The sequence below is a fragment of the Condylura cristata genome, unplaced genomic scaffold, assembly GCF_000260355.1.
Source record: "Condylura cristata isolate star-nosed mole 26May11 unplaced genomic scaffold, ConCri1.0 scaffold00015, whole genome shotgun sequence".
In the NCBI taxonomy this organism is placed as follows: domain Eukaryota; kingdom Metazoa; phylum Chordata; class Mammalia; order Eulipotyphla; family Talpidae; genus Condylura; species Condylura cristata.
The window spans coordinates 45,104,507-45,117,295 of NW_004567116.1; positions in this window are offsets into that span (position 1 = coordinate 45,104,507).

Here is a 12,789-nt window from a genome sequence, read left to right on the forward strand (position 1 = left end):
AGTCACTTTTCACTAAAGCTTTATATGTTTTGTCTTGTTGCGGCAGATGGCAGAACCCACTTAGAGCAGGCAGGTTTTGGGGCTTCAGGGGTGTCTCTGAATTGAGGTGCCCTATAACAGATTTGCTGCCCTATAACACCATGTGCTCCAGGCCTCAGCAGGAAGACTCAGTGGCAGGAAGATGCCATCTTAGCTGCTTTCTGTTTAGGACTTGAAAACACTGGATTCTGCTTGGGATAAGGTAGATGGCCATTTTTGTGATTTCTTGTTTTCCCCTGGTTTATTAAATAAATCCCATTGTTATTCTATGAGCCTGAATACTCTTGCAATTGTGCCTGTTGGAACTCAGGCAGTGACCAGTAAACTATTCGGACAGTATCTATGGCCAGTTCAATGCTTCTCGCTGCTTTGTATCAAGATCTCTTATGATCTTGATCTCTTCCCCCTTTACTCAATGTCATTTCGCTTATCATCCATCATTTTCTGTATTGTCCCAATTTCAATCCCTTGAGCATGTCATTTCAGAGTCTTGCATTTTTTTTTTTTTCTGTTGGATATTCCCCTTCCAGGGAAGTCCACATACACAGTTAGCCTTTCTTAGTCCTGTGATCCTTTGTTAAATATTACTTCCGTAGATAGTTTTCCCTGGTCAACCAATTAAAGTGAAATCTGTCTTCAGAAATACAAAAGCAGTCGATGCCGTTTTTTGAGTTCGGGTTCCTGGGTTCACTCTGGGAAAGTTTCACCAGAGCTCCCCTTTCAGCGGCACACAGGGAGATTCTTTATGAGACAGAGATTCTTCATGAGACAGAGACTCAGTTTTATTTAAAGAGTAAGTTTATTAGAAAGGGACAGGCAAGGAAAAGACACTTGGATAGGCCCAAGTGGGCAGGAAGAGCTGCCCCAAAAGGGATAGGTTTGCAGAGAGAGAGACCTGCATAGTTGTAGGCAGACAGCCTAAGGAGAGAGCAGCCTCTGCTGGGGAAGGTCAGTGCAGAGAAGTCCTGGCATGGTCAAGGGCAGGCAAGGAGGCTGCTGCCCCACAGAGGGACGTAGTGGGTAGAAAGAAGCACCTGCATAAGTCGAACAGCTGCCCTGTGAAGTGGAGAGACTGCCCTGATATAAAGTTTCTCCTTGGGAGGGGCTCACTCCTTGTGAGCCTAGGTAGAACTTGAGAGGACCGGAGATTTCCTGAGGAGCTTCCTCTCCATGTCCTTATCTTTTACCCTTGGGTCTGAGCTTCAGGCACAGACCCCCAACAGTCTGTTATCTGCTGAGACCTCTTGCAGAAATCCAGGCATCCAGGCATCCCCACATTCCAGACGTCCTGGACATCGGGCTTTTGTGCTTGAGGACCTTAATTTTATGGCTGTGTCAGTTGCTTCACTAGCTCCTTCTGTCCTTTTTGTGCGACTCAGTCTTGTGATGCCTCCCCTTCATTCCTTCTTCCATCACAGCCATCATTCTCTATGAGTTCTCTAATATTTGCAACATCCCACTTCTGTGATTTTAATTATGTGTTTGTTTCCTCCTTGGCTATGTTTTAATGACCTTGGTTGAAACTACCAATACTTCCTTTGGTGTCCAGAATATTTGTTGCATGTAATAGGGGAGAGGAAAAGACATGAATAAGAGGTGTAGTAATATGTTTCTAACTACTAATTTGAGGACCAGAACATTTTTAGAGAGCTCCTGAAATAGTCATAGGGGTATGTATACAACTGAGAAAGGTTTGCAGTATGAATTTTGAGCAGCTATAGCAAAAATAGCATCATTTTCTCATTACGAGAAGTAATATTTAGATGAAAAACTGAATGGTGCTAATAAAAAGATAAGATAATGACTAATAGCAGATGCTAGGCAGCACCAAGACAAGAAAAATATTCTTTGATATGCTTTTCACTAATTTTCTAGTAAACAGAGGAATAGAATGTGCTATAAAACTGTACTGTTTGCAGGCTAAGGCAGTTTTTAAGGAGAACTTGGTAACTTGGGTGGGTATACAATTATTTCAGGCAAGATCTCAGAGAGGCCTTTTTGCACTGTTGGGTCAAATATCAAGGTTACTGGCTTTTAGAGAACTGTATTTATTGATAGAAATGCACATACAATTTAGAATAACAATTCTACTATGGGATTCTTCTTACATAATAATATGAAATGAACTTTAGATATGATTATTTAATGTTACTTCAACTATAAAAGAGAGTAAGCATCCTAAATGTATTCACATAATAGCTATTGTCTAGTAAATAAGTTTCTGATTTCAAAGAGCTTATGATGCTATAGAATAAAGCATGTTACATTTTTAAATAAAAACATGACTTTACATATTTACAATAATTTCTTAAATTGCAATGATCACTAATGTACAATTTTAACATTTTTTTAAAATATTTATTTAGTTATGCATACAGAACTGGGGTACAGGCCAGAGGTGTAGGGCAATGAGAAGAATCACCAGAGACAGAGTGACTGGCCTCAGGGAAGAAAGACGAGAAGCAGAAAGGCTGAGCAAGTAGAGTTTATTGCTCCTGGGCAGCAGGTGAGATGGAGCTCCCTAGGGTGGGGTCTGCAGCTACTGCCAGCCCTAGAGGGGAAAAAGTTCCCTTATATAGATTCTAGGTTCCGATTCTAAAGGGGTGACTCATTGCTGTGCCCCTTGATGCGAGGCTCAGTTCCTATAGCCCTTATCTAGTCCCACCGGTATCTCCAGGATACGAATTATCGCCCTTATATGCGAGGCCCAGTTTATTATTGCCCTTATCTAGACCCACTAGAAGTTGTTGTGTTATCGCCCCACCTGGCCGCCTCCAACAGGGAGCAGAACAGGCAGATCCACCAAAGTACACTGTTGAGGGGAGCAGCGGGAGGGTCAGGAGAGGTCTGCTGTGCCATGTGGGTCACCTCCTGGGTGGGGTTGGAACTCATGCTGAAATGGCTTCAGCTTCTTAGTGCTGTGCTTTAACCTGCTGCACCACCAGGGAGGGACCTTAACAATTTTTTAAAATGAGCATATAAACCATATAAATTAAGATTCAACCACATAAGCAGAACCAGTAGGTCATGTGTGCACACGTGTGTGTAAGCAAAATAAAAGCCTTAAGTTCTTAGGACAGGTAGTAGGACGGAAGACCCTGAGCTATCTATATATCCCATGGGTACAAGCTGAAATATATTTTTTCTGCAGATCGGCAAGCAGAAAGGAATATTCAGGAAGAATGGAGATTGTGCAATTGTAGATTCTGCTGTTGTCTATCAAGACAAGAAAGACCTAGAACTCTTAAAGGGCTTTAGATGATGAATTGAGGCCCTCCTAAAATAGTCTCCCTCTTGACTTTTTAAAGTATATTGATTAGTAATTTTTACTGTTTCTGTAATTTTTTTCAAGCAGCATCTACGCTAGTGGTTTGGAAAGCTGGGAAGGTGGAGATATGCCACACACTGCCTACTGCCCCCCTCCCACCTCCCAGCTCTCTTGCCAGAATGTGTGCTAACATTAACAGGAAACATGCTCAGAAGGGAATTCTGGAGACTGTATTTCAGAAATAGCCACATTTCCACATCATAAAGGCATCACATTCTTTTTATAACCAAAAAGGAAAAAAATAAGCTGATTAAAATTGTTAGCTCCTACAATAGAGAATTTTTTTAAAGGATAATGTTATTGAGACAGTTACGAGCAAGTTACTTAGAATTATGTTGCAATTTACCTGCAATTTTAAATAGTTATAATTAATTGAACGTACATTTTGATTTTTCAATTTTAATATTTGGATACTCCCATTAAGTATTGCCACGATAGTGCATTCATCACCAATTTAAATGAAAGATACAATAAAAGAAGAACTTGGTCTTTCTTCCAGTACTATAATTCCAGTGCTCAGGATAGGAGCTGTGACTTCACTGGTTGCTAAATTAACAAGTGAACAAACAAATCTCAAACTAAAGTTCATAGAAGACTATAAATTGAATGATATCCTCATTTATAAATAAGAAAATAATAATTCAGGGCCTCCCTGGTGGCACAGGATTAAAGACTCAGGGCTATCAAGCTTATCACCAGACACTGTGGTCTGAATTTGATCCCCAGCCTGGGAGCTGACCCACATGGTGCAGCAGACCTCTCCTATCTCACACACTGCTCCCCTCAGCACTGTATTTCAGTGCTGTTCTTGCTCCCCACTCTGTTTCTTGAGAATCCTCTCACCCTCTGACCTTTGGCCTAGACCCCAGTTCTTATATGCCTAAATAAACAAAACATAATCTTTAAAAAAATTTAACAATTCAATGAAACTTCCTAGACATGAAACAAGGAAATAGCAGAAATATATTGCAAATCTCTAAACCTTTCATTATCTAAATCTGAGTTCTTTGTGTAGAACTACTTTACCTATTACTTTACCCACTAAGTACATTAATTCTTTTGTGAAGCGACTTTCTGATCCATTCATTGTGGGAGACAAAGAAGAAGGTGAAAGTCAGAAGCATGAGCGAATGAGCTCACATCCATGGAAGAAGAGCTGCAAAACCACGATTCTGAGCTGTGAACACCGTGAGGTCAGTGGAAGGCCATTTGGTCTGGAAAGAGACCTGTGGAGTGAGCCAGATTCTAAGACAGACAAGATCAATATGAAAATCAAATGCATTATCTTTGTTTACATCCCAGGTACTGGACTGAGAGAGTCTGCACAAGCAAAGGAGCAGGGCTGTAAGTGATGGATGGCCTACTTAAATGACGCTCTGTAAAGCCTTCATCATGTACTGGCAGAAGAGTCACAAGAGATTAAATGACTTTCTTTTATGTTCCAAGAGCAGGATGGAGGAGACAGGCAATGTGAATGTCATAGTCCTTATGCAATTGATTTCTCAGCTATCGATGCTAAAGAGTGGCCTCCAGAGGGAAGAAAGTCTCAGAAAGCACAAACCCAAGGAAGTTGTGTTGTCTATAAGGCATTCGAAAGCATTTCATTTATTTTATTCATTCTTAAAGATAATTCTAAAGTCATCATTGGGAAATGTAGCCAAATTAAAAAAAAAGGAAAATGAGGAAAATGAAGAAGAAAAAGATGGTCATCATTTATTTCAGCATTCTTAGGGGTTTTTCTTTTTTTAACTTTAAATAGAAATGAACAGCAGGTTAAAAATTACACATGGCAAGAACACTTGCACATTATTTACTTAAGTTTAACATTAATAAAAGTAAAATGTGCTAAAAAGTAAATCAGTATACCTACACATATAGTTAGAAATTACTTGGAATAACAAGTATTCCTCATGTACTCATCTATACTTCTAAAAAGTGTGTTTTTATGTATGCATACAAGTTACAATTTACTAAGCATAAAGCTAGAGAAAAGAAAGAAGTAATGGAAAGCAGCAGAAATATTTCAGTCAAAACAAAGTACTTGGTGATTTTTGAACAATCTGAAATAAAAGTAGCTAAACATCTAGAGGAAACTAGAATTCAAATTACAAAAAAAAAAAAAAAAATTAAACCTTACCAGATATGTAGCTATTCTGAAATAAGCTATGCCTACCAATGAGAATCAAATTAATCAGTTACAAAGAAGATGGTCCCTTGTTAGGGAGTGACGGAAGCATTGACACATGCTAGGGAAAGCTAGCTGCTTAAAATATGAGTGTTGGGCCCTACTAGTGACGCAGCAGATTAAAGCACAGCACTAAGAAGCTAAAGCATGAGTTCAATCCCCGCCCCGGAGGTGACCACATAGGATAGCAGACCTCTCCCAACCTGCCCACAGCTCCTCCCATCAGTTTACTTTATAGATCTGCCTGTTCTGCTCCCCACTGTCTCTGGTGAGTCCTCTCACTGCCCCTGCACCTCTGGCCTGTACCCCAGTTCCGTATGCATGAATAAATGAATCTTTAAAAAAAAATAAATATGAGTGTCTTCTGTGCTATTTTCCTCCAGCCTTTCATCTCCTCAAATTTTTTCAAAATGTTGAGCCATCTACAGGAGACTATTATCCTAGAAGTCGGAGGTTCAATTAGTAAATAAGTAACTTTCCTGCTTTCAAGTGAACTGCAAAGTTGGTAAGCTAGAGAAATCACATAAAGAATCTCAATTTCCTGCACATAACTGTTGTCAGAAAAGAACTGATAAAGTAGGTCTGTTGGACACATAAGAAAGACACAACTTTTGTCAAGATTTTATAAGTTCTTAAAAAGAGATGATGCCTCTGGTGAAGCAGAGAAAAAACAACAAAAAGAAAAACACAGACAAGGGCGCAAGGTGGAAGCTTAAAAAGAGTTTACCGTGACCAGAGCCTATAGGGGGTGAAGAAATTGGTTTCAGGTGAGGCTGAAGAGATAACCAGGGACTAGAAGACATTTGTAATTCAAGATAAGGCATTTCACTTTTAATCCGCAAAGCCATGGGAAAGTCACTGGTTTATCAGGAGCTGTAGGTTCCTAGAATCCAGAAGGATAGGTGGTTTTACAATGTCAGTTCATCAACACAGATTTCATTCGTGGGAGGGGCGAGGTGGGAGACTTTCCAAATTGTCACCCTTCCTCCCAGAGCCAGCGCCTTCCTCTGAGACTTCATAACGCTGGAGTAAACTGTGATTCCGGATTTGGAGCTGTGGACTGTAATGGTAGCAGGAAGTACCCAGAACACACTCTCACACATAGCACACAGACACAGACCTATTGTGAATCTGGCAAAAGAAAATTATAGTCGCATCTCAGGATTCTAAGAATTCCAATGAAGCCAGTTGGAACATCTTTCATAAAATGACTTTGAAATTTTCACCTAACACATTCTAATTTCTTTAACTGTGAACCAACAGGACAACACCATCCCAACTCTTCTGTTTATTTATACCGTATTAAGGGACTTGTCAGCGACATGTGAAGCCACGTTCCCCTCACGGCAACCTGCTGTGTTTTCAAGGTAGATGTGAGTAGTCTAAGTAGTCTTTGTCTTATCCTTGTGTTACCTGACCTGATGTAGCGCTTTCTGTAGAGGACGTATCTAAACACTTCAGTCAGTTCAGACCGCTATTAGAGACTACTCCGCTGACATCTGCACCCCTACTGTACTGTGACAGGTCAGAAGTCAAAGGCTACATCTTAGGCCCTTCCTGGTGGCACAGCGGATTAAAGTGCAGCGCCGCGAGGCCACTTCAAGGCGAGTTCAATACTCCGCCCCCGAGGTGACCCACATGGAGCGGCAGAGCTCTCCTGTCTTGCCTGCCCGCTGCTCCCCTCAGCAGTGTACTTTATCCATCTGCCTGTTCTGCCCCCCACTCTGTCTCTGGTGAGTCCTCTCACTGCCTCTGCTCCTCTGGCCTGTACCCCAGTTCTGTATGCATAAATAAAAATAAATCTTAAAAAAAAATAAGCAACATCTTGTTCACTGCAGAGGCCCAGGAGGTGGTAGCTGGGTGTCTCAAATGGAAAGAAATCAGGCTGTGGATGGCAGAACTCTAATCTGACTTAGCCTCAACAGTGAAATATACCATGCCCCCACATCTCCTGTGTCTCCAACCCCCTTTAATTCTTGTCCACTCCACCCTGCAGTCAAGTGATGATGCCCCTCATCATTCCCACCACCTCTTTCAAACTCCAGACTGGCCTCTTCCTAGCCCCCGTCTGCCTGCCCATCGCTCAGACGAAACTTTATAGTTTAAGAAAACAACTAAAACTTCAGCAGCCCCCAGGCCTTAGTCACAGCTTCTGTAATCAAGAAATCTCACAATGCAGATGGCATCAACTTCAGGGGAGTCATTGAGGGAGAACATATTTGGGGGCAAATATCTGACAAGATTTCCCCATGCTATATACAAAATTTCTAAAATTTGATATTAAAAAACAGCCCACAAAATGGGACAGAATAAGTGACTGCAAAACAGTGTGCCTGCTAGGGACCCCTTGTCATGTTTTACTTTTTTATGTGGATAGTTGTTTATGGGTGTACTTCCTTGGGAAAACTGAATTGTTCATTTGTAATTGTGCATGTTATGTTGAACTATGATAAAATTTTTAAAAATGAAAGTGAAATAAAATATGTTCATGTGGAAAATTACCTAGAAGAGTTCTTGGCCTGTGGTAGACATATAAAAGTTATTTTTGTATGAAAAAAGCAGATTAATCAATAATAAGTACTTAGTAAGTTTTCTCAAAGATCCACAGATAAATCCATAGAAGTCATACCTTTGTCACGTGAGTTATACTTTTTACAAAGAGATATTACATAAAAATATGAGAGAACATGTATTCCTGTTTGGTTCTATTTAATTTATAAGCACTTTCAAAAAAGTTATTTCCTTTAAGTTGACATTTGCATCGATTGGTTTTATACAGTTTCTGTGTTTAATCTTCAAAGTCAGTACCACTTAATATGCTAAGGATTTTTCTATTGGAACCCTCGGTTCTATCTGATGCTGAGAGCAAATATTTAAGGTATAATTTATTATCCTTTCAGAATAAGAAAATGGAGGTTAGTGGCATTTAAATAACTTGCTATTAGGTTACGTTTCTCCAATTCTAACAATAATAGACTTATTTTTATTTCAAAAGTAGCAGTAAGAGTGTAGAATAAGACTCTTGTTTATTTTACCAACATTCATGTCAATTCTTTTTTTCAGAGCCCTAAAGAACAGTTTCTGACCTCTTACAGTGGCATGCATAGGCAATATGAAGCTGGTGCAAGTGGCTAGAAGAACATGAAACCTCTTTTGTGTTCAGAAATGGACTTATAAAATTCTTTTGACAACAGAACAGCAATTTTCATTGCCCTTTGACTTTGTAAAATCCATATACTATACAATGACTAACATCACTATAATTTTGTTTCATTTTTTCTCCATCTTATCTCACATAAAAAAAGTAAGAGAGTGCCTGTATAGATGTATATAGATGTACCCATAGCTGTAGGATATGGGTAAAAAAAATGTCAGCTTGATTTAGAGATTAGGGTTCATGAAGTCAGGAACAGATTTAGAGGAAAAGAATAATTTTTCTTTTTTTAAGATTTATTTATTTATGCTCACAGAACTGGAGTACAGGCTGAAAGTGTGGTGGGTAAGAGGATTCACCAGAGACAGAGGGGAACAGAACAGGCAGATGTACTGAAATACGCTGCTGAGAGGAGCAGCGGGCAGGACAGGAGAGGTCTGCCACATCATATAGATAAGTTCCCTGGCTAGGGATCAAACTCATGCTGCAGTGTCTTCTGAGAGCTTCATAGTGCAGTGCTAACCTGTTGTGCCATCAGGGAGAGCTCTAGAGGAAAAGCATAATTAAAAAAACATTATTTAAGGTTTATTTCCAATGTCATCATTTAATTCTCACTGTATGTTGACTATCTCTGCCTTACACACTAACAAGAGTCAAATGTCATCTTTGTGTGTGTGTGTGTGTTGAAGAATTGGGGTGCAGGTCAGAAGTGCATGGATTGAGAGGATTCACAGGAGAGAGTGGAGAGCAGAACAGGTGAGTCTACTGAAATCGCTGCTGATGGGAACAGTGAGTGGGACAGGAGAGGTCTGCTGCACCATGTGGTTTAGTTCCTTGGCAGGGGGATCCAATGTAGGCCTCAGTGGTGATAGCACTGATACTAATCCCTAGGCCACCAGGAAGGCACCAAATGTCATCTTTTGTAGAATTAAGTCACTTGCTCTAAGCCAAAACACTTTTGAAAGATTCTTATGGCACCTTACTGTTATGTGAATTCTTCCCTAAACTTTCTTTATTCCTCCTCTTACGTAATCCTTCTCTCTACCCCACCCCTATGGGATCCTCTTAGAATAATTTATGCTTAAGTGAAGACTCAATGATTGAGAAGAATCTGGTTTATGTACAATGAATATTTTGTCTTCCTTTACTCCAATACCTTTCTACCTCTTGCTGAACCAGAATTATTTCTATACATTTCCCTCAAATCTGGGTCATAGATTGTCTTGCCTTGATTTAGTTTCTTCATTAAAGTTTTTACAACCCTGTTGTAATTAGAAGAGTCATGCAGAAGATTTATATTCCAGGAAACAAACCATGTAATTTACAACCAGCTCTGCTTCTTCACACCTGTTTAGTCCAAGTCTTTTTGAGACTTCTATGTTTTTGTGACTTTTTGTGACTCTTGTTCTTTAGAGGCTTTATGTTTTTAGACTGATTATAATTCTCTGTATTCACTCTTCTACTTAAAAACATATACAGGAAATTCACATCTATATGCTAAGTAATACTATACTTGACAATGAAAAGTGAACAATAATGAACCTTTATAGAAAATCTAAATTATATATTTCTCACTTTACATTTATGGTAATTGAATGAAGACAAGTAAATGGAACTTACTAAAGTCACAAAATTAGTAAGTGGTGAACTCAGAATTCAGAATTAGTCCTCTATAAGTACCCAAATTCTGAGCTTTCAGCTCTGCCACTTCACAGACAGAGGTTCTAATCTTGTATGTGGATTGACTTTCTTATTTCTTCCACTGAGTTCCAAGTTCCTGTTTTAAAAAATGAAAAGCTTAACATTTCCTTTATATTTTTCACATTATTGTAAAAACTGATTTCTTGTATGCTTTATAGGATAAGCAAAACAACATTCAAATACTATCTACTGTTAGTATTCTAATTCCCTCTCTTCAAAGTGATTTAAACCACTGTGTGGTTTAATTATTGTTTGTTCTTTTGGGGGGGTCTTTTTCTCTTTTTCTATAATTCATACCAGAGTCTCTGCTCTAAATCTCTAAACAATTAGATAAATCCCTGGTGAAAAATATTTTTGAAGTATTAAATAGGTCTGTCTTAACTAGAATTACAGTCTCGGGATTTTAGAATTTTTTTCCTCCTAAAAAATATTTCCTCAGTCCTGTCATGTTGAAAGATGAATGGATGAATGGTTGATTAATGTATTTGCTTTTCTTTTAAAAAACTCCTTTAAAAATGACAGCCCCCCCCAAAAAAAATCAGTCTTGAATCATTGTCAGTTATGTACAACATCAAGAAAAGATAGTAGGAATAATTTTTAAAAATTAATGCATGTTTTTCTTCCTCCATTGGTAAGCCATGTTGAATACTGAAGTTCAAAGAGTCTGACTCTGAGGTGATCAATGACATATAAATGAAAAACATTCTGCTTTCTCTATATTCTGTTTAGTAGTCTGTTATATACATGCCTGAGAGAATAATGCATATGTTAAAGTCTTATTGAAGTGAAACAGCATATAGAAGTGATTATAGATGAGACAATAATTTTTGAATGGACATTTGCATTTCTTATTTGAAAATTTGAGACTCTCTCAATTTTATTTACTATTTTAATTAATTAATTAATTGTTACATCATTCTTCATTTTGCGCTTTTTTCATCTCAGTTGTAATCCTTGTGGTGAGGATATAGAGAAAAAGAAGTTCTCCCACACTGCTGGTGGGAATGCAAATTGGCTCAACTACTATGGAAAGCTGTTTGGAGGTTCCTCAAACTGCAAAAAGTGGAGCTTCCGTATACCCAGAAATCCCACTCCTAGGTCTATTCACCTTAGCACTGTGTACTTTAAAATATCCTTTGTGTTAAATCAACAACAAAAGTAAATATGTTTCCCATATTCTGTGATCCTCTCTACCAAATTATTGAAACTAAACGGGGGGTATGAAAACCTCCAATGCATAGCCATATGGGAAATAATTCATTAGTAACTTGGGAACCCACTACTTTCGATTGGCATCTAAAGTGAAAAACAGCCTTGTTTAATTGAATCCTTAAATTATGGCATCTGAACGAAATACAGGGAGTTAGTAGCAGATTTAGTTTGTTGTGGATAGCTCAATTTGGTAACCAGAAGTGGTATAATTGTTAGTAGGAAAATAGTGATTTCTTTCCAGATATAATCTAAAAAGAGTTAAAATATTCAATGAGACACGTATTTCCCATAGTTATATTTCTATTAAAATATTTCACAGATGTCACTTCTTCCAGGTGGTTTCCTAGATTCTTCCAAGTGGAAAAAATAATAAACTCATAGCATTTTCTCTTGCACTGTCTTACATACTCATTATGTAAATTGCATCGATCTATTGTGAATGTGGTTTTTCTTGTTAGGTATTATCTTCTTGAAATCTGAGTTCATTTTTTTTTTATCTTTGTATTTAAGAGCACTGTTATGTTCTGATTGTTTACTGTGCACTATCATAAGTGCTTTGATCATAGCATCTTATGTAATCCTTATAAGCAAGAAAGGGTTGGTACTGCTTATTTTGCATTTTATGTCAGAAATTAAAATTTGGAGAAGTTATCCTGAGTCATGGATTTAATGAACAGCAGAGCCAACAAATGAACCACATTATTGTTGCTGTTTTAGGTAGGGTTTGGACAAAAGAAGACCTAAGACAAAGATTTTAATTTGTGACTTTATCTTTATGGTGATCCCATGCAGAACTGATAAGAAACTGGTGCAAATGAGGAAACCGAGTGAAAGAAATACAGGTGAGTGTTACTAAACAGGTTGCTAAACCTACAAACATAGGGATAGCTAACCTAATTCAATTTCCTTTTCAGAGGGAGGCTACAAAAAAATATGTTTGTTAAAGCCTAGGCTGTGTTAAGAAAAAAAAAATTCTTCCAAGTTTGTTTTTTTTTTCCCCCCATCTCTTAACTTACCTTCAAATGTATTTTTTACTTAAATTCACTCTACCTGTATATCTGGAAATAAAACAAATAAAATATTTGTATAAAAAAGATTCCAAAGGCCCTCCCTGGTGGCGCAGCGGGTTAAAGCACTGCACTAAGAAGCTTAAGCCACTTCAGAATGAGT